This window comes from Procambarus clarkii, chromosome 15 (genome assembly GCF_040958095.1).
Source record: "Procambarus clarkii isolate CNS0578487 chromosome 15, FALCON_Pclarkii_2.0, whole genome shotgun sequence".
NCBI lineage: Eukaryota > Metazoa > Arthropoda > Malacostraca > Decapoda > Cambaridae > Procambarus > Procambarus clarkii.
In genome coordinates, this window is record NC_091164.1 from 35458563 (window position 1) to 35481744 (window position 23182).

The following is a 23182-nucleotide window of genomic DNA, read 5'->3' on the forward strand; positions in this document are numbered from 1 at the left end:
TGAAGAACTACCTAACAGGAAGGAGCCAGAGGGTAATGGTAAGGGGCGAAAAGTCGGACTGGCGAACAGTAACAAGTGGAGTACCTCAAGGATCGGTGCTGGGACCAATCCTCTTTCTAATTTACGTAAATGATATGTTTACAGGAGTGGAATCATACATGTCAATGTTTGAGAATGACGCAAAATTAATGAGAAGAGTTGTGACAGACGAGGATTGTAGGATCCTCCAAGAGGACTTAAACAGGTTGCAGAGATGGTCCGGGAAATGGCTACTGGAGTTTAACACCAGTAAATGTAAAGTTATGGAAATGGGATCAGTTGATAGAAGATCAAAGGGACAGTACACAATGAAGGGGAACAGCCTACCTGTAACGATTCGAGAAAGAGACCTGGGAGTGGATGTGACGCCTAATCTAACTCCTGAGGCACATATAAATAGGATAACGACAGCAGCGTACTCTACACTGGCGAAAATTAGAACTTCATTCAGAAACCTAAATGAGGAGGCTTTTAGGGCGCTTTACACTGCCTACATTGAGACCCGTCTTAGAGTATGCCGCGCCATCATGGAGCCCCCACCTGAAGAAACACATAAAGATACTGGAGAAGGTTCAGAGGTTTGCGACGAGGCTTGTCCCAGAGTTACGAGGGATGGGATATGAAGAGCGTCTGCAGGAACTGAACCTTACGACACTAGAGAAAAGAAGGGAGAGAGGAGATATGATAGGGACATATAAAATACTCAGGGGAATTGACAAAGTGGAAATAGATGAAATGTTCACACGTAATAATAACAGAACGAGGGGACATGGGTGGAAACTGGAAACTCAGATGAGTCACAGAGATGTTAGGAAGTTTTCTTTTAGCGTGAGAGTAGTGGAAAAATGGAATGCACTTGGGGAACAGGTTGTGGAAGCAAATACTATTCATACTTTTAAAACTAGGTATGATAGGGAAATGGGACAGGAGTCATTGCTGTAAACAACCGATAGCTAGAAAGGCGGGATCAAAGAGTTAATGCTCGATCCTGCAAGCACAAATAGATGCGTACAAATAGGTGAGTACACATCATAAAACGTTGATGCATAAGCTAGAGAAACAGGCAGGAGTAACTGGTAGGGCGCTCCAGTGGATAAGGGAGTACCTAAGCAATAGGAAGCAGAGAGTTACAGTGAGGGGTGAGATCTCAGATTGGCATGAAGTCACTAGTGGAGTCCCACAGGGCTCTGTACTCGGACCTATATTGTTTCTGATATGATCTCCCAGAGGGTATAGGCTCATTCCTCTCAATGTTTGCTGACGACGCCAAAATTATGAGAAGGATTAAGACAGAGGAGGACAGCTTGAGGCTTCAAGAAGACCTGGACAAGCTGAAGGAATGGTCGAACAAATGGTTGTTACAGTTTAACCCAAGCAAATGTAATGCGATGAAGATAGGGGTAGGAAGCAGGAGACCAGATACAAGGTATCATTTGGGAGATGAAATACTTCAAGAGTCAGAGAGAGAAAAAAACCTGTGGGTTGATATCACGCCAGACCTGTCCCCTGAAGCTCATATCAAGAGGATAACATCAGCGGCATATGCTAGGTTGGCTAACATAAGAACGGCATTTAGAAACCTGTGTAAGGAATCTTTCAGAATATTATATACCACATATGTCAGACCAATCCTGGAGTATGCAGCCCCAGCATGTAGTCCATATCCAGTCAAGCATAAGACTAAACTGGAAAAGGTTCAAAGGTTTGCCACCAGACTAGTTCCCGAGCTGAGAGGTATGAGCTACGAGGAGAGACTACAGGAATTAAACCTCACTTCGTTGGAAGACAGAAGAGTTAGGGGGGACATGATCACCACATTCAAGATTCTCAGGGGAATCGACCGGGCAGATAAAGACAGGCTATTTAACACAAGGGGCACATGCATTAGGGGAAACAGGTGGAAACTGAGTGCCCAAATGAGCCACAGAGATATTAGAAAGAACTTTTTTAGTGTCAGAGTGGTTGACAAATGGAATGCTCTAGGAAGTGATGTGGTGGAGGCTGACTCCATACACAGTTCCAAATGTAGATATGATAGAGCCCAGTAGGCTCAGGAATCTGTACACCAGTTGATTGACAGTTGAGAGGCGGGCCCAAAGAGACAAAGCTCAACCCCCGCAAGCACACTTAGGTGAGTACAATTAGGTTAGTACACACACTCCAGGAAGCAGCCCGTAACAGCTATCTAACTCCCAAGTACCTATCTACTGCTAGGTAACAGAGGCATCAGGGTGAAAGAAACTGTGCCCATTTTGTTTCCACCTCCACCAGGGATCGAGCCCGGAACCTCAAGACTACAAATCTGAAGCGCTGTCCACTCAGCTGCCACGCCATGTGAGGTGATAGGACATGAATCAATGGGAGCATTGCGTGTTTTATCTTCTTGCTTCTGTGTTGGTTCGGGAGTCTTGAAGTGGGTAGAATGTAATTATGCCATAATTGGTTGTTGATTGTGGTTTTGACTTTTTGATGTGTAGGCCCTTGCTGATGTCGAGTCTCATGTTGTCGTTGTCTCTGTCGATAATTTCTGTGTTGTTTGTTAAGATTTCTCTGGTGATGGTCTGGTTGTGTGAGGAGATTATATGCTCCTTGATGGAGCCCTGTTGTCTGTGCATTGTTAATCGCCTAGAAAAAGACGTTGTTGTCTTGCCTATATACTGATATCTTAGGGCTGATAGTCCCCAAGTGAGCACGTGAAGGCATAGACGACGTTGGTTTCTTTCAAGGTGTTCTGTTTGGTGTCTGGGGAGTTTTTCATGGGCAGGTTGGCTATTTTCTTGTTTTTGTAGTAAATTGTTAATTGTATCTTGTGATTTGAGTCTGTGGGAATAACGTTCCTATTAATAATATCTTTCAGGATACTTTTCTCCGTTTTACGAGCTGTCGAAAAGGAGTTCCTGTAAAACAGTCTAATAGGAGGTACAAATGTTGTGTTAGTTGACTCTTCAGAGGTTGCATGGCGTTTCACCTTTCTTTTATTAACGTCTTCAACATAACCGTTAAAGAAGCCATTGTTGACTAGGACTTGTCTTACTCTGTAGAGTTCTTTGTCAACCTGCTTCCAACCAGAGCTGTGAGTGAGAGCTCTGTCGACGTAAGCACAACACTCCTGTTGTACCTGTCTGGGCAGTCATTATTGGCAAGGGGACATTATCATTGTTTGGCCGAAAAAATTCGGCCAAACACGAAAATTTTTTAAAAATACTACAACGTTCTCGCAACACCGTGGTGCAAACCGTTTAATGTTACGATAATAAATAACGTAATTAGAGTAAATTTTCCAGCCGCAATTGTCCGAAATCTGGTCCTCGCGGCTCGGGTGCGCCGTAGGGTGATGCGTCATACGTTGTAAGCGTCTAGTATTTCGCAATAGAGTGGAAAATATCTTGTTATGCATATACAAATTATAAACACACTCATTGGCAACAGTCTTGTGTGCGAGGGAGGGACGATAAGCCGATTACTGGCTCAGTCACCCCCTCTGTGTCTGTACAGGCGGTTGTACGCCTGACACGCTCTCACAGATCGTATTTTGTTGCATATACTGCACAATGGATATAGTATCGGACAAGAAGAAAGCTCTAAAGGCAAGAGCTCTACGCGTTAGCCAAGTAAAGAAGGAACGTAAAGCCACACTGAGGCAAAACAAGAGTTCTCTTGAGTGAAGAGAGAGGGCAGCCTCCCGCCCCACAACACACTACCTCGCCTCACTCCCTCACACTCCCAGGCACCCACACCTACTGTGGCACCTGCCACACCTCTGTGGCACCTGCCACACCTCCTGCTGCACCTGCCACACCACCTGAGGCACCTGCCACACCACCTGCGGCACCTGCCACTCAAGATCTTAGACCTGCAACTCAAGGCGTTCTCCCTCTTGATGTTGCAAGATGTTGCATATTTCAGACCAATTATATTAGGTTAGTATGTATTATTTTTTATATCTTGATACTACATCAAAAATAATTGTAAATATAAAGCTACTGTCTTTTTTTTTTTTATTTTTTTTTTTTTTAATAATTTTTTTTTTTTTTTTATCAGGCGATCTTCATGGAACTTACACACCTTACTGAAGGAATGCCAATCTACAAGGGTGGTAATTTTGATTGAAATTGGTCGTTCATCAACCTCAGCCACAGGTGGCTGAACTTTGACCTTGAATTTTTACAGGTAACTAATTTGCAACTATATGGTTGAATAACTTTTTTTATTTATTATTCAATTTACATGGAACTTGCACATTATATGTGGAGTCTGAGCCTCTAAAAACCCGGGTTATATATTTCCCCCTAAGATCATTTATTGATTTTATATATATTTATAAACATCATTTTGTTGCATAATTTTTGGGGTAAACTTTGAAAATTTGTATTATTGCACTAAATAAGTTTGGGATAGTAATGCCACTAGACAACCTTTATTATATAGTATTGTGATAGCTGAGTATCATAGAAATAATTTCAGTTGATATTTGTATTTGTTATATCAACTTTAAAACATGGTAAAAAATGGTTAAAAAAAGTTTTTTTTTTTCTCCCTCTCTATTTAGGCTGCGATGCTGAAACTTGGACCACTTGCAGCCCTTTTTACATGTAACACGTCAATAAATTTTCATTGCACTAGAACAACTTTTATGAAACCTACCTATAAGGGACATTCCTATGTTCGCTTCCTTAGTGTAGACTGCTGTGTGGAAGCCACCATTCCTTTCCACGACTGTTACATCTAGAAAGGGCAGCTTCCCATCACTCTCCCTCTCGTGAGTGAAACTTAACACCGAATTTTGCTGGAATGCCTCCTTCGGCTGCTGCAAACGTCTGACATCAGGTACCTGCAGAAATATGTCGTCAACGTACCTGCAGTATATGGCGGGTTTCAAGTCCATGTCAACTAAGACCCTCTGCTCGATGGTACCCATGTAGATGTTCGCAAACAGAACACCTAGGGGAAAACCCATGGAGCCCCATCTACTTGTTTATACATGTGCCCATCGGGACTCAAGAAGGGTGCTTCTTTAGTACAAGCTTGGAGTTACTTCCTCACTGTTGTGAGGAAGTTATATATAGGCACTATTTTTCCCCTAGTAAATATGATTGACAGAAAATGTGTCTGATCTGTAACATTCCTCTGGTCATTGGGCACTAGGGTTTCGTGGAAAAGCCGCCCAATTCCCAGTCCTTTTTAGTGATCTGAGGTTGGTCTATCGGTTTGCACACAGGCCAGCTACATGGCTGGTCCAGGTTTCGATTCTCTCATATTGGAGGTGTTCTATTTGTTAAAATATTCTTGCGCATATCTCCCGACTTATCTTGGCATATCGACCAGGAAGAACAAAATTCCAGTGATTTCTGTATAAATGTGGCTCTGATAACATGGTGACAGTGGACACACAAGTGTTGGGTCGATGTACGGGATCCTGAGTCGATGTAGTCTCTTGACAGTTCAATATTTGTATGAACAAATATAACAAAAACAATCGCTAATGCAACACACCAAAATTAAGTTTGGAGATTAAAAAAAGATAGCAAGCATTTTACAGACCTTTTATTATTACAAAAGTACAAATACTGGGGCTAAGAATAAATAGAGTATTTGAGCACGACGCTGCGTGAGGAGTCTACAGTTATCACATTATGGCAGAGTACATCATGGCTTGAAGATATCATACATGTAGGTATCACATTATGGCAGAGTACATCATGGCTTGAAGATATCATACATGTAGGTATCACGTTATGGCAGAATACATCATGGCTTGAAGATATCATACATGTAGGTATCTCATTATGGCAGAGTACATCATGGCTCGAAGATATCATACATGCTTACCTAACTAATATATCACTTTTCCTATATAATCTAATCAGGTCACAAAATCACGCCAAACGTCAGCAGTTCTCAGTGGTAGTAAGTGGTCTTTCTCAGTGGTAGCAAGTGGTCTTTCTCAGTGGTAGCAAGTGGTCTTTCTCAGTGGTAGCAAGTGGTCTTTCTCAGTGGTAGCAAGTGGTCTTTCTCAGTGGTAGCAAGTGGTCTTTCTCAGTGGTAGCAAGTGGTCTTTCTCAGTGGTAGCAAGTGGTCTTTCTCAGTGGTAGCAAGTGGTCTTTCTCAGTGGAAGAAGCATATATTTCTCAAAGGTAGAAGATCTTTCTGAATTGTAGAAGCAAATGTTTCATATATATTGATGTAAAAGATGGAGAATGAGACAAAAACTTAAGATGAGAAAGCTAACCAGAAGATGAGAAAGATATATATATACAGGAATATATATATAATAGGAAGAGTGAGACACACAGTCTCAACAGGTATCAACGGGGGAGTGAGACACACACTGACAGTCTCAACAGGTATCAACGGGGGAGTGAGACACACACTGACAGTCTCAACAGGTATCAACGGGGGAGTGAGACACACATTGACAGTCTCAACAGGTATCAACGGGGGAGTGAGACACACACTGACAGTCTCAACAGGTATCAACAGGCAACAGACAAGCACCATAAGCTCCCAACAGGGAAGACGTGTCGGGCACTGACCTGCCCCCCTCCCCCTCACAGGAATGTCACTACAGGTTACACAAGCGTAACGCTGCCGCAAGCGTCAAAGTCTCCGCTGATTTGATTCACAAAAGCTTAAACACAATATTTCTAATATTTAATCAAATATTGCTGTACCGCATTTCAGTCTCTGGATTTATTAATCACGTATAAAATATAATGCTTAACATATCACCACTGAAGAGCTGTCAAAAGCTGAGGTTAACTCCACGGAGAAGGTGGATGCTGCTACTCTCACAGGAGGAAGATGCTCAAGTTACCTCACCACTAACTACACCTGTCCAGGTACACTTTGCCCTCTCTAGCACAGTGTCGCACCTGTGCCAGCCCTCTCACTCCAGTAACTGTGGGGGGGACACCACGTCCCCACTCACTCTCTCCAGTAGCTGGGGGACACTTTGTACTGTTCCAGCAAGCACTACACGCCACCACACGACGGCATGTGCCCCAGCAAACACAAGTATGGCTTCGACGCCTCGTTGAGGAGCGTGGGAAGTGATGGTGACTATTCCATGGGACGGTGGTCTCTCCCTTTTCCACTGGCTCCCATCACTGATGGTGATGGTACCTGCGACGCTCCTCTGCGCTCGTCATAGGTGATCTGTCTCACTCTATTTGTCTGAGGAGTTTGTGTACGTCCGTCAGGCGTGAAGACTTGATCACGCCTTCTTCTGTGAAACTCACAACCTTGAAATAAGTTTATTGAGGTAAAATACACACAAAGGGATGAGGTAGCTCAACTCACAACCTTAGTTCATCTTCGCTTAGCACAAGGCCATCATAGCATTTGTCTCTGACTGACTGACAGACAAGTCTCACATAATACTCATTAGAATGAGTCAAGATCCACGACAGATGAGTACAGTGAGTGTTGTCACCCTTTGCTGACTGGTGGTTCTTGAAGCCTGATGTTTCCCTCTGTTATTGTGACTTGTTTGCCACAGCGAGGACGACCCGGTCCTGGCCTCCAGCTCTCATGGTGGACCTCCCTGTTGATTACTGTCGTGCCTGCTCCAGCCCCTTCATCCAGCCCCACCCATCGTTCCAGGGTCAGTGGCAGTATTTAAGGACAAGTGGCACAATTCAGTGGTAAGGGGTCATTTTTAAATGTTAGATCCAGTATTTAAGAGTCAGGGGTATTAAATATAATGACTAGCGATAATGTTTAGAGGGTAACACATTGTGCTCAAGTGCCAGAGTTTGTTTTAGAGTCTTGGGCAGTATTCAGACGACGAGCAGTCAAGGATCAGGGTTATCTTGACGGATGATGGGCAAGAAAACCTTCAAGATCCAGCACGTCGTTCGAGGACGAGAGCAGCGCTCGAAGTTCAGGGCATCAGTGAATGTAGGGAGCATTGTTCAGGGGTAGGGAGTGGAGGTGACGCTCTGTACCCAGTGGCGGTAGTTGGACACTCTGGCGTAGATGCCAAACTTACCCCGCTTACCGCAACCCTCCCCGACCCACGTGATGCCATAGATGTACCTGAAGGAAGGAGAGAAATTAGTCACATTGGACGATTACTGTTATCTCTGTCACTCTAGTGGGTTAAACAACGCTGACATACCCGTTTGTCACCCTAGTGGGTTAGACAACGCTGGCATACCCGTTTGTCACCCTAGTGGGTTAGATAACGCTGACATACCCGTTTGTCACCCTAGTCAACAGGAAAAATTAACGCAGTTTTGTCACCCAAGAAAGATGAACGACACTAGTATATTTGCCTATGTCACCCAGAGAAACGGAAAACATTGCACACTTGTTTGTCACTTTTGGAGAGATGAACAGAGGTACACCTATTTTCATTACTCCAAAGGAACATACAACAGGCATGCTCTTCACTGACTCCTATCCATCAGGTACTCCCTCAGCCAATCAGGTACCTGCCTCCTGTTATCTGAACCTGCTTCTTCCTCTCGTTAGAAATGTTTCTATGAAGGATGATTTGAAAAGCTGTTTAGCACTAAAGGACGATGGAGTATACCAATCATTTGCACTCCTGTCCTGAAGCTCTATGGACTTTGCCTCCGTTATTAGTCTCCTGCTGCCTGTCCCAGTTATTGTTTGTCGGTAACACTTGTCGTGTTCCAGTTGTCTGAGAGTTAATATGTCTCTAGTGAGGCTAAGAGTTAGTATGTCTCTAATGAGTCTGAGAGTTAATATGTCTCTAATGAGGCTGAGAGTTAATGTCTCTAGTGAGGCTGAGAGTTAATGTCTCTAATGAGTCTGAGAGTTAATGTCTCTAGTGAGGCTGAGAGTTAATATGTCTCTAATAAGGCTGAGAGTTAATGTCTCTAATGAGTCTGAGAGTTAATGTCTCTAATGAGTCTGAGAGTTAATGTCTCTAATGAGTCTGAGAGTTAATGTCTCTAGTGAGGCTGAGAGGTAATATGTCTCTAATGAGTCTGAGAGTTAATGTCTCTAGTGAGTCTGAGAGTTAATGTCTCTAGTGAGTCTGAGAGTTAATGTCTCTAGTGAGTCTGAGAGTTAATGTCTCTAATGAGTCTGAGAGTTAATGTCTAATGAGTCTGAGAGTGTGTGCCCATGTCAGTGCACTTGTAAACTTAATAATTTAATGGTAATGTACGTTTGGAGCTTGAGTGGGTTGGCTCACCATCTGCCGTAGCGGTGACACAGAAGCGGTCCTCCGGAGTCCCCGGCACACGAGTCGACGCGGCCCTTGCGGTAACCGGCGCAGAACATATTGGAAGTGAGGAAGTAGTCCTCGTACACCGCCTCGTACACCTTGCTGGCGATGATGGGGACCTGCGACGCACACAACAGTACAGTTACTACCGTCCTCGCAGCCCTCAACACACACATACACACCCAACACATTAATATGTGTCACCGTTGAATAAACGCCTTCTACAGCATTTGTCAAGTAATATCTTAAGAATGCTCGTTTATAAGGATTTGAAATTATTATATGCATTATGAATTGTAATTATATATATATATATATATATATATATATATATATATATATATATATATATATATATATATATATATATAATATATATATATATATATATATATATATATATATATATATATTTATATATAAATATTAGTATATTTTGGTAGCAGTCTTTCCTGTAGACATATATTATTAAATATGACCGAAAAAGTAAGATTAATAATTCTAACACGAATTTTCTCAATCTTTCGTACATTTCTTTTCACTGTTGGTGGTAATTCAAAAATCAATTCTCCAAAATTCATTTTTATTTCTAGTCTGACGCGACACTTGAGCGCGTTTCGTAAAACTTATTACATTTTCAAAGACTTTAGTTAACACATACACAACTGAATAGAACTTACACATCTCCGATTTGTTTATATCTACATTTGAGTGAGGTGGATGGGGTGAGGTGGTATTTAATAAGGTATTAATTTCATCAACACAAGACAGAACACGAAACAAAGGGTATTGAATAGAAGTGATTGTAGAAAGCCTATTGGTCCATATTTCTTGATGCTTCTATATTGGAGCGGAGTCTTAAGGTGGGTAGAATATAGTTGTGCATTAATTGGCTGTTGATTGCTGGTGTTGACTTCTTGATGTGTAGTGCCTCGCAAACGTCAAGCCGCCTGCTATCGCTGTATCTATCGATGATTTCTGTGTTGTTTACTAGGATTTCTCTGGCGATGGTTTGGTTGTGGGAAGAGATTATATGTTCCTTAATGGAGCCCTGTTGCATATGCATCGTTAAACGCCTAGAAAGAGATGTTGTTGTCTTGCCTATATACTGGGTTTTTTGGAGCTTACAGTCCCCAAGAGGACATTTGAAGGCATAGACGACGTTGGTCTCTTTTAAAGCGTTCTGTTTTGTGTCTGGAGAGTTTCTCATGAGTAGGCTGGCCGTTTTTCTGGTTTTATAGTAAATCGTCAGTTGTATCCTCTGATTTTTGTCTGTAGGGATAACGTTTCTATTAACAATATCTTTCAGGACCCTTTCCTCCGTTTTATGAGCTGTGGAAAAGAAGTTCCTGTAAAATAGTCTAATAGGGAATATAGGTGTTGTGTTGGTTGTCTCTTCAGAGGTTGCATGGCGTTTCACTTTCCTTCTTATGATGTCTTCGACGAAACCATTGGAGAAGCCGTTGTTGACTAGGACCTGCCTTACCCTACATAGTTCTTTGTCGACTTGCTTCCATTCTGAGCTGTGGCTGAGAGCACGGTCGATATATGCGTTAACAACACTCCTCTTGTACCTATCTGGGCAGTCACTTTTGGCATTTAGGCACATTCCTATGTTCGTTTCCTTAGTGTAGACTGCAGTGTGGAAACCTCCGCTCTTTTCCATGACTGTTACATCTAGAAAGGGCAGCTTCCCATCCTTTTCCATCTCGTAAGTGAAACGCAGCACGGAACTCCGCTCAAATGCCTTTTTCAGCTCCTGCAGATGTCTGACATCAGGTACCTGTGTAAAAATGTCGTCAACATACCTGCAGTATATGGCCGGTTTCAAGTTCATGTCGACTAAGACTTTTTGCTCGATGGCATACCAGAAAATATCCTAAGGAAACTACTCCAAGCTTGTACTAAAGAGGCACCCTTCTTGAGGCCGGATGGGCACATGTATAAGCAAGTAGATGGGGTCGCCATGGGTTCTCCCCTAGGTGTCCTGTTTGCGAACTTCTACATGGGTACCATCGAGCAAAAAGTATATATATATATATGTTTATTTCTAATCACAAGTTTATTTCTAATGTTTATTTATAATCACGTGTTTATTTTCGTGATATACACACATATATATATATATATATATATATATATATATATATATATATATATATATATATATATATATATATATATATATATATATATACATATATATATATATATAATATAAATATATATATTATTAAATATGACCGAAAAAGTAAGATTAATAATTCTAACACGAATTTTCTCAATCTTTCGTACATTTCTTTTCACTGTTGGAGGTAAATCAAAAATCAATTCTCCAAAATTCATTTTTATTTCTAGTCTGACACGACACGAGCGCGTTTCGTAAAACTTATTACATTTTCAAAGACTTTAGTTCACAAATACACAACTGAATAGAACTTACACATCTCCGATTTTATATCTACATTTGAGTGAGGTGGAAGGGGTGATGTGGCATTAACACAAGACAGAACAAGATGTGGCATTAATAGGGTATTAATTTCATCAACACAAGACAGAACAAGAGTATTAATAGGGTATTAATTTCATCAACACAAGACAGAACACGAAACAATGGATATTGAATAGAAGTGTTTGTAGAAAGCCTATTGGTCCATATTTCTTGATGCTTCTATATTGGAGCGGAGTCTTGAGGTGGGTAGAATATAGGTGTGCAATAATTGGCTGTTAATTGCTGGTGTTGACTTCTTGATGTGTAGTGCCTCGCAAACGTCAAGCCGCCTGCTATCGCTGTATCTATCGATGATTTCTGTGTTGTTTACTAGGATTTCTCTGGCGATGGTTTGGTTGTGGGAAGAGATTATATGTTCTTTAATGGAGCCCTGTTGCTTATGCATCGTTAAACGCCTAGAAAGAGATGTTGTTGTCTTGCCTATATACTGGGTTTTTTGGAGCTTACAGTCCCCAAGAGGGCATTTGAAGGCATAGACGACGTTAGTCTCTTTTAAAGCGTTCTGTTTTGTGTCTGGAGAGTTTCTCATGAGTAGGCTGGCCGTTTTTTCTGGTTTTATAGTAAATCGTCAGTTGTATCCTCTGATTTTTGTCTGTAGGGATAATGTTTCTATTAACAATATCTTTCAGGACCCTTTCCTCCGTTTTATGAGCTGTGGAAAAGAAGTTCCTGTAAAATAGTCTAATAGGGGGTATAGGTGTTGTGTTAGTTGTCTCTTCAGAGGTTGCATGGCTATTCACTTTCCTTCTTATAATGTCTTCGACGAAACCATTGGAGAAGCCGTTATTGACTAGGACCTGCCTTACCCTACAGAGTTCTTCGTCGACTTGCTTCCATTCTGAGCTGTGGCTGAGAGCACGGTCGACATATTCGTTAACAACACTCCTCTTGTACCTGTCTGGGCAGTCACTGTTGGCATTTAGGCACATTCCTATGTTTGTTTCCTTAGTGTAGACTGCAGTGTGGAAACCTCCGCCCTTTTCCATGACTGTTACATCTAGAAAGGGCAGCTTCCCATCCTTTTCCATCTCGTAAGTGAAACGCAGCACGGAACTCTGCTCAAATGCCTCCTTCAGCTCCTGCAGATGTCTGACATCAGGTACCTGTGTAAAAATGTCGTCAACATACCTGCAGTATATGGCCGGTTTCAAGTTCATGTCGACTAAGACTTTTTGCTCGATGGTACCCATGTAGAAGTTTGCAAACAGGACACCTAGGGGAGAACCCATGGCGACCCCATCTACTTGCTTATACATGTGCCCATCCGGGCTCAAGAAGGGTGCCTCTTTAGTACAAGCTTGGAGTAGTTTCCTCAGAATATTTTCTGGTATGTCAAGAGGAGTACAGGCTGGATCACGATACACTCTGTCGGCTATCATTCCGATTGTCTCGTCCACAGGTACGTTGGTAAACAGCGATTCTACGTCCAACGAGGCTCTTATCCCTGTGGCCCGTGTGCCCCGCAGTAAGTCAACAAATTCCTTTGGAGACTTCAGGCTGAAGGCGCAAGGAACATAAGGAGTCAGTAGGCCGTTGAGTCGCTTTGCCAGTCTGTACGTGGGTGTGGGTATCTGGCTAATGATTGGCCGAAGTGGGTTTCCAGGCTTGTGTGTCTTGACATTTCCATACGCATATCCAGGTTTATATTCCCCAATGATCTTTGGCAGGTGGAGTCCGGATTTCTTGGCGTTCACAGTTTCGATCAGTTTGTTGACCTTTGCTTTTAATTCGGCTGTAGTGTCCTTCGTTACCCTTTGGAACTTAGTTTGGTCAGAGAGTATGATGTTCATTTTCGCCAGATATTCGTCTTTTTTAAGAATGACATATATTGGCGACTTGTCACCTCTCCTGACAACTATCTCCTTGTTCTCACGAAGGCTTTTAGCTGCCGCTTTAAGCTCGGGGGACAGTATGGTGCTTCTGTAATTGCCTCGATTCTTTCCTCCTTCTGCAATAAGTTCTGCTTGTAAGGTATCTTTGGTAGTGACCTTCTTTTGTGTCTCGAGGTCGAATATGTCGTCCAACAGAATTTCCAACTCTACTTTCCGGGCCATCTCACTCGGTCTGGACATAACATGACAGTTTATGCCCAGATTTAGGAGAGTGACTTGGTCCTCAGTGAGGTTAATTCCTGCAAGGTTCAGGAAGCCATCTCATGGTCGTGGAATTGCCATAGGTCCTCCATATAATGTTGTTAGTTTCTTGATAATCCTTGTTTCTGTGCTGAGGTGATGTTGGTCTGTGAGGGATGTCGAGGTGTTGTTCAATGCGGGTACGGATACTTTCGTCGATGTTGCTATTTCTCCACTCGTTTGTAGCATGAAGTAGTTGCGTTTTGTTGTCTTTGATTTCATTCTCTGCCTTGTATATCTGATCACGAATCAGATCCTGGCGATATTTTATCGTGAAGGCTTGATTCCTTGCTGCTGGGTCGTGCGCTTTAATATTAGTATATTTTGGTAGCAGTCTTTCCTGTAGACATATAATATTAAATATGACCGAAAAAGTAAGATTAATAATTCTAACACAAATTTTCTCAATCTTTCGTACATTTCTTTTCACTGTTGGAGGTAAATCAAAAATCAATTCTCCAAAATTCATTTTTATTTCTAGTCTGACGCGACACGAGCGCGTTTCGTAAAACTTATTACATTTTCAAAGATTTTAGGTCACAAATACACAACTGAATAGAACTTACGCATCTTCGATTTTATATCTACATTTGAGTGAGGTAGAAGGGGTGATGTGGCATTAACACAAGACAGAACAAGATGTGGTATTAAAAGGGTATTAATTTCATCAACACAAGACAGAACAAGAAGTGGTATTAATAGGGTATTAATTTCATCAACACAAGACAGAACACGAAACAATGGATATTGAATATAAGTGTTTGTAGAAAGCCTACTGGTCCATATTTCTTGATGCTTCTATATTGGAGCGGAGTCTTGAGGTGGGTAGAATATAGTTGTGCAATAATTGGCTGTTGATTGCTGGTGTTGACTTCTTGATGTGTAGTGCCTCGCAAACGTCAAGCCGCCTGCTATCGCTGTATCTATCGATGATTTCTGTGTTGTTTACTAGGATTTCTCTGGCGATGGTTTGGTTGTGGGAAGAGATTATATGTTCCTTAATGGAGCCCTGTTGCTTATGCATCGTTAAACTCCTAGAAAGAGATGTTATTGTCTTGCCTATATACTGGGTTTTTTGGAGCTTACAGTCCCCAAGAGGGCATTTGAAGGCATAGACGACGTTAGTCTCTTTTAAAGCGTTCTGTTTTGTGTCTGGAGAGTTTCTCATGAGTGATCAGTTCACAAACTGATCGAAACTGTGAACGCCAAGAAATCCGGACTCCACCTGCCAAAGATCATTGGGGAATATAAACCTGGATATGCGTATGGAAATGTCATGACACACAAGCCTGGAAACCCACTTCGGCCAATCATTAGCCAGATACCCACACCCACGTACAGACTGGCAAAGCGACTCAACGGCCTACTGACTCCTTATGTTCCTTGCGCCTTCAGCCTGAAGTCTCCAAAGGAATTTGTTGACTTACTGCGGGGCACACGGGCCACAGGGATAAGAGCCTCGTTGGACGTAGAATCGCTGTTTACCAACGTACCTGTGGACGAGACAATCGGAATGATAGCCGACAGAGTGTATCGTGATCCAGCCTGTACTCCTCTTGACATACCAGAAAATATTCTGAGGAAACTACTCCAAGCTTGTACTAAAGAGGCACCCTTCTTGAGCCCGGATGGGCACATGTATAAGCAAGTAGATGGGGTCGCCATGGGTTCTCCCCTAGGTGTCCTGTTTGCAAACTTCTACATGGGTACCATCGAGCAAAAAGTCTTTGTCGACATGAACTTGAAACCAGCCATATACTGCAGGTATGTTGACGACATTTTTACACAGGTACCTGATGTCAGACATCTGCAGGAGCTGAAGGAGGCATTTGAGCAGAGTTCCGTGCTGTGTTTCACTTACGAGATGGAAAAGGATGGGAAGCTGCCCTTTCTAGATGTAACAGTCATGGAAAAGGGCGGAGGTTTCCACACTGCAGTCTACACTAAGGAAACAAACATAGGAATGTGCCTAAATGCCAACAGCGACTGCCCAGACAGGTACAAGAGGAGTGTTGTTAAAGCATATGTCGACCGTGCTCTCAGCCACAGCTCAGAATGGAAGCAAGTCGACGAAGAACTCTGTAGGGTAACTAGTCAATAACGGCTTCTCCAATGGTTTCGTCGAAGACATCATAAGAAGGAAAGTGAAAAGACATGCAACCTCTGAAGAGACAACTAACACAACACCTATACCCCCTATTAGACTATTTTACAGGAACTTCTTTTCCACAGCTCATAAAACGGAGGAAAGGGACCTGAAAGATATTGTTAATAGAAACGTTATCCCTACAGACAAAAATCAGAGGATACAACTGACGATTGTATCCAGAAAAACCAGAAAAACGGCCAGCCTACTCATGAGAAACTCTCCAGACACAAAACAGAACGCTTTAAAAGAGACTAACGTCGTCTATGCCTTCAAATGCCCTCTTGGGGACTGTAAGCTCCAAAAAACCCAGTATATAGGCAAGACAACAACATCTCTTTCTAGGTGTTTAACGATGCATAAGCAACAGGGCTCCATTAAGGAACATATAATCTCTTCCCACAACCAAACCATCGCCAGAGAAATCCTAGTAAACAACACAGAAATCATCGATAGATACAGCGATAGCAGGCGGCTTGACGTTTGCGAGGCACTACACATCAAGAAGTCAACACCAGCAATCAACAGCCATTTATTGAACAACTATATTCTACCCACCTCAAGACTCCGCTCCAATATAGAAGAATCAAGAAATATGGACCAATAGGCTTTCTACAAACACTTCTATTCAATATCCATTGTTTCGTGTTCTGTCTCATGTTGATGAAATTAATACCCTATTAATACCACTTCTTGTTCTGTCTTGTGTTGATGAAATTAATACCCTATTAATACCACATCTTGTTCTGTCTTGTGTTAATGCCACATCACCCCTTCCACCTCACTCAAATGTAGATATAAAATCGGAGATGCGTAAGTTCTATTCAGTTGTGTATTTGTGAACTAAAGTCTTTGAAAATGTAATAAGTTTTACGAAACGTGCTCGTGTCGCGTCAGACTAGAAATAAAAATGAATTTTGGAGAATTGATTTTTGATTTACCTCCAACAGTGAAAAGAAATGTACGAAAGATTGAGAAAATTCGTGTTAGAATTATTAATCTTACTTTTTCGGTCATATTTAATAATATATGTCTACAGGAAAGACTGCTACCAAAATAATAATATATATATATATATATATATATATATATATATATATATAATATATATATATATATATATATATATATATTATATATATATATATATATGTCGTACCTAGTAGCCAGAACGCATTTCTCAGCTTACTATGCAAGGCCCGATTTGCCTAATAAGCCAAGTTTTCATGAATTAATTGTTTTTCGACTACCTAACCTACCTAACCTAACCTAACCTAACTTTTTCGGCTACCTAACCTAACTTTTTCGGCTACCTAACCTAACCTAACCTATAAAGATAGGTTAGGTTAGGTTATGTAGGGTTGGTTACGTTCGGTCATATATCTACGTTAATTGTAACTGCAATAAATTTTTTTTACCTCATACATAATGAAATGGGTAGCTTTATCATTTTATAAGAAAAAAATTAGAGAAAATATATTAAGTCAGGAAAATTTCGCTTATTAGGCAAATCGGGCCTTGTATATTCGGCCAAGTACGACGTTCTGGCCACTAGGTACAACATATATATATATATATATATATATATATATATATATATATATATATATATATATAATATATATATATATATTATATATTATATATATATATATATATGTCGTACCTAGTAGCCAGAACGCATTTCTCAGCCTACTATGCAAGGCCCGATTTGCCTAATAAGCTAAGTTTTCCTGAATTAATATATTTTCTCTATTTTTTTTCTTATGAAATGATAAAGCTACCCATTTCATTATGTATAAGGTCAATTTTTTTTTTTTTGAGTTAAAATTAACGTAGATATATGACCAAACCTAACGAACCCTACCTAACCTAACCTACCCTATCTTTATAGGTTAGGTTAGGTTAGGTAGCCAAAAAAGTTAGGTTAGGTTAGGTTAGGTAGGTTAGGTAGTCGAAAAACAATTATTTCGTGAAAACTTGGCTTATTAGGCAAATTGGGCCTTGCATAGTAGGCTGACAAGTGCGTTCTGGCTACTAGGTACGACATATATATATATATATATATATAATATATATATATATATATGTCGTACCTAGTAGCCAGAACTCACTTCTCAGCCTACTATTCAAGGCCCGATTTGCCTAATAAGCCAAGTTTTCCTGAATTAATATATTTACTATAATTTTTTTCTTATGAAATGATAAAGCTACCCTTTTCACTATGTATGAGGTCAATTTTTTTTTATTGGAGTTAAAATTAACGTAGATATATGACCGAACCTAACCAACCCTACCTAACCTAACCTAACCTATATATATAGGTAAGGTTAGGTTAGGTAGCCAAAAAAAGCTAGGTTAGGTTAGGTTAGGTAGACGAAAAAACATTAATTCATGAAAACTTGGCTTATTAGGCAAATCGGGCCTTGCATAGTAGGCTGAGAAGTGAGTTCTGGCTACTAGGTACGACATATATATATATATATATATATTAATATATATATATGTCGTACCTAGTAGCCAGAACTCACTTCTCAGCCTACTATGCGAGGCCCAATTTGCCTAATAAGCCAAGTTTTCCTGAATTAATAAATTTTCTCTAATTTTTCTTATGAAATGATAAAGCTACCCATTTCATTATGTATGAGGTCAATTGTTTTTTATTGGAGATAAAATTAAAGTAGATATATGACCCAACCTAACCAACCCTACCTAACCTAACCTAACCTATCTTTATAGGTTAGGTTAGGTTAGGTAGCCGAAAAGGTTAGGTTAGGTTAGGTTAGGTAGGTTAGGTAGTCGAAAAACAATTAATTCATGAAAACTTGGCTTATTAGGCAAATCGGGCCTTGCATAGTAGGCTGAGAAGTGAGTTCTGGCTACTAGGTACGACATATATATATATATATATATATATTATATATATATATATATATATATATATATAATATATATATATATATATATGTCGTACCTAGTAGCCAGAACGAACTTGTCAGGCTACTATGCAAGGCCAAATTTGCCTAATAAGCCACGTTTTCCTGAATTAATATATTTTCTCAAATTTTTTTCTTATGAAAAGATAAAGCTACCCATTTCATTATGTATGAGGTCAATTTTTTTTTATTGTAGTTAAAATTAACGTAGATATATGACCGAACCTAACCAACCCTACCTAACCTAACCTAACCTAGCCTTATAGGTTAGGTTAGGTTAGGTAGCCGAAAAAGTTAGGTTAGGTTAGGTTAGGTAGGTTAGGTCGTCGAAAAACAATTAATTCATGAAAACTTTGCTTATTAGGCAAATCGGGCCTTGCATAGTAGGCTGAGAAGTGCGTTCTGGCTACTAGGTACGACATATATATATATATATATATATATATATTATATATATATATATATATATATATATATATATATATATATGTCGTACCTAGTAGCCTAGTAGTGCGTTCTGGCTACTAGGTACGACATATATATATATATATATATATATATATATATATATATATATATATATATATATATATATATATATATTATATATATATATATATATATGTCGTACCTAGTAGCCAGAACGCACTTCTCAGCCTACTATGCAAGGCCCGATTTGCCTAATAAGCCAGGTTTTCATGAATTAATGTTTTTTCGACTACCTAGCCTACCTAACCTAACCTAACCTAACTTTTTCAGCTACCTAACCTAACCTAACCTATAAAGATAGGTTAGGTTAGGTTAGGTAGGGTTCGTTAGGTTCGGATATATATATCTACGTTAATTTTAACTCCAATAAAAAAAAATTGACCTCATACATAACGAAATGGGTAGCTTTATCATTCCATGAGAAAAAAAATAGAGAAAATATATTAATTCAGGAAAACTTGGCTTATTAGGCAAATCGAGCCTTGCATAGTAGGCTGAGAAGTGCATTCTGGCTACTAGGTACGACATACATATATATATATATATATATATATATATATATATATATATATATATACATATATATATATGTATATATATATATATATATATATATATAATATATATATATATATATATATATATATATATATATATGTCGTACCTAGTAGCCAGAATGCACTTCTCAGCCTACTATGCAAGGCCCGATTTGCCTAATAAGCCAAGTTTTCATGAATTAATTATTTTTCGACTACCTAACCTACCTAACCTAACCTAACCTAACTTTTTCGGCTACCTAACCCAACCTAACCTATAGAGACAGGTTAGGTTAGGTTAGGTAGGGTTGGTTAGGTTCGGTCACATATCTACGTTAATTTTAACTCCAATAAATAAAATTGACCTTATACATAAGGAAATGGGTAGCTTTGTCTTTTCATAAGAAAAAAATTAGAGAAAATATATTAATTCAGGAAAACTTGGCTTAATAGGCAAATCGGGCCTTGCATAGTAGGCAGAGAAGTGCGTTCTGGCTTCTAGGTATGACATATATATATATATATATATATATATATATATGTCGTACCTAGTAGCCAGAACGCACTTCTCAGCGAACTATGCAAGGCCCGATTTGCCTAATAAGCCAAGTTTTCATGAATTTATGTTACTTCGACTACCTAACCTAACCTAACCTAACTTTTTCGGCTACCTAACCTAACCTAACCTATGAAGATAGGTTAGGTTATGTTAGGTAGGGTTGGTTAGGTTCGGTCATATATCTACGTTAATTTTAACTTCAATAAAAAAAAAATTGACCTCATACATAATGAAATGGGTAGCTTTATCTTTTCATAAGAAAAAAATTAGAGAAAATATATTAATTCAGGAAAACTTGGCTTAATAGGCAAATCGGGCCTTGCATAGTAGGCAGAGAAGTGCGTTCTGGCTTCTAGGTATGACATATATATATATATATATATATATATATATATATATAATATATATATATATATTATATATATATATATATAATATATATATATATATATATGTCGTACCTAGTAGCCAGAACGCACTTCTCAGCCTACTATGCAAGGCCCGATTTGCCTAATAAGCCAAGTTTTCCTAAATTAATATATTTTCTCAATTTCTTTTCTTATGAAATGATAAAGCTCCCCATTTCATAATGTATGAGGTAAATTTTTTTTCATTGGAGTTAAAATTAACGTAGATATATGACCGAACCTAACCAACCCTACCTAACCTAACCTAACCTATCTTTATAGGTTAGGTTAGGTTAGGTAGCCGAAAAAGTTAGGTTAGGTTAGGTTAGGTAGGTTAGGTAGCCGAAAAAGTTAGGTTAGGTTAGGTTAGGTAGGTTAGGTAGTCGAAAAACAATTAATTCATGAAAACTTGGCTTATTAGGCAAATCGGGCCTTGCATAGTAGGCTGACAAGTGCGTTCTGGCTACTACGTACGACATATATATATATATATATATATATATATATATATATATATATTAGTATATTTTGGTAGCAGTCTTTCCTGTAGACATATTTTATTAAATATGACCGAAAAAGTAAGATTAATAATTCTAACACGAATTTTCTCAATCTTTCGTACATTATGCTTCACTGTTGGAGGTAAATCAAAAATCACTTCTCCAAAATTCATTTTTATTTCTAGTCTGACGCGACACGGGCGCGTTTCGTAAAACTTATTACATTTTCAAAGACTTCACAAATACACAACTGATTAGAACTTGCGTTTCCCTGATTTTATATCTACATTTGAGTGAGGTGGGAAGGGTGATGTGGCATTACATTTGAGTGAGGTGGGAAGGATGATGTGGCATTAGAGGATATTAATAGGGTATTAAAAGTATCAACACAAGACAGAACACGAAACAATGGATATTGAATAGAAGTGTTTGTAGAAAGCCTATTGGTCCATATTTCTTGATGCTTCTATATTGGAGCGGAGTCTTGAGGTGGGTAGAATATAGTTGTGCAATAATTGGCTGTTGATTGCTGGTGTTGACTTCTTGATGTGTAGTGCCTCGCAAACGTCAAGCCGCCTGCTATCGCTGTATCTATCGATGATTTCTGTGTTGTTTACTAGGATTTCTCTGGCGATGGTTTGGTTATGGGAAGAGATTATATGTTCCTTAATGGAGCCCTGTTGTTTATGCATCGTTAAACGCCTAGAAAGAGATGTTGTTGTCTTGCCTATATACTGGGTTTTTTGGAGCTTACAGTCCCCAAGTGGGCATTTGAAGGCATAGACGACGTTAGTCTCTTTTAAAGCGTTCTGTTTCGTGTCTGGAGAGTTTCTCATGAGTAGGCTGGCCGTTTTTCTGGTTTTATAGTAAATCGTCAGTTGTATCCTCTGATTTTTGTCTGTAGGGATAACGTTTCTATTAACAATATCTTTCAGGACCCTTTCCTCTGTTTTATGAGCTGTGGAAAAGAAGTTCCTGTAAAATAGTCTAATAGGGGGTATAGGTGTTGTGTTAGTTGTCTCTTCGGAGGTTGCATGGCTTTTCACTTTCCTTCTTATGATGTCTTCGATGAAACCATTGGAGAAGCCGTTATTGACTAGAACCTGCCTTACCCTACAGAGTTCTTCGTCGACTTGCTTCCATTCTGAGCTGTGGCTGAGAGCACGGTCGACGTATGCGTTAACAACACTCCTCTTGTACCTGTCAGGGCAGTCGCTGTTGGCATTTAGGCACATTCCTATGTTTGTTTCCTTTGTGTAGACTGCAGTGTGGAAACCTCCGCCCTTTTCCATGACTGTTACATCTAGAAAAGGCAGCTTCCCATCCTTTCCGTCTCGTAAGTGAAACGCAGCACGGAACTCTGCTCAAATGCCTCCTTCAGCTCCTGCAGATGTCTGACATCAGGTACCTGTGTAAAAATGTCGTCAACATACCTGCAGTATATGGCCGGTTTCAAGTTCATGTCGACTAAGACTTTTTGCTCGATGGTACCCATGTAGAAGTTTGCAAACAGGACACCTAGGGGAGAACCCATAGCGACCCCATCTACTTGCTTATACATATGCCCATCCGGGCTCAAGAAGGGTGCCTCTTTAGTACAAGCTTGGAGTAGTTTCCTCAGAATACTTTCTGGCATGTCAAGAGGAGTACAGGCTGGATCACGATACACTCTGTCGGCTATCATTCCGATTGTCTCGTCCACAGGTACGTTGGTAAACAGCGATTCT

At 39.9% G+C, this 23182-nt stretch overlaps 1 long non-coding RNA gene and 1 pseudogene across 1 annotated transcript; one reads left to right on the forward strand and one right to left on the reverse strand.

Moving 5' to 3' along the window:
* Positions 1-2966: 2966 nt before the first annotated feature.
* On the forward strand, positions 2967-4639 carry LOC138364928 (uncharacterized). Its single transcript, XR_011228625.1, has 3 exons — positions 2967-3959; positions 4081-4209; positions 4589-4639. It is a non-coding gene; the product is annotated as an uncharacterized lncRNA (long non-coding RNA).
* Positions 4640-5566: 927 nt separating this feature from the next.
* LOC123750298 (trypsin-3-like) overlaps positions 5567-23182 on the reverse strand; it is a 44625-nt pseudogene continuing 27009 nt past the window's right edge.